This window comes from Chiloscyllium plagiosum, chromosome 7, assembly GCF_004010195.1.
Source record: "Chiloscyllium plagiosum isolate BGI_BamShark_2017 chromosome 7, ASM401019v2, whole genome shotgun sequence".
NCBI classification, from domain to species: domain Eukaryota; kingdom Metazoa; phylum Chordata; class Chondrichthyes; order Orectolobiformes; family Hemiscylliidae; genus Chiloscyllium; species Chiloscyllium plagiosum.
Genome location: NC_057716.1, coordinates 116647378 through 116648014, shown reverse-complemented (window position 1 = coordinate 116648014; position 637 = coordinate 116647378).

Below are 637 nucleotides of genomic sequence, written 5' to 3'. Positions count from 1 at the left end.
GTGGACTTGTTGGGCCGAAGGGCCTGTTTCCACACTGTAAGTAATCTAATCTAATCAGGAGCACACTCGCCTCCCTCCTCCACTGCAGCTGCCAGGAGCACAAACCTGACTCCCTCCGCCACCAAGGAAGAAACCTTGCATCAGAGGCGTCGAAACCACCAAGCTCTCCACAGAAGGTAAACAGATTAAATTAGGGAAGAATGTAAGGACTAGGGGCAGGAGTAGGCCCTCTGGCCTATCAAGCCTGTGCCACCATTCAATAAGATCATGACCCATCTTTTGGTGACTCAGCTCCCATTACCTGCCTGTTCACCATAGCCCTTAATTCCTTTAGTGTTCAAAAATCTTTCTTTGCCTGAAAAACATTCAACGAGACAGCCTCAACTGTTTCACAGGGCAGGGAATTCCACAGATTCACAATCCTTTGGGTGAAGAGGTTCATAGAACATAGAACATAGAAGAATACAGCGCAGTACAGGCCCTTCGGCCCTCGATGTTGCGCCGATCCAAGCCCACCTAACCTACACTAGCCCACTATCCTCCATATCCAATGCCCGCTTAAATGCCCATAATGAGGGAGAGTCCACCACTGCTACTGGCAGGGCATTCCATGAACTCACGACTCACTGAGTAAAGA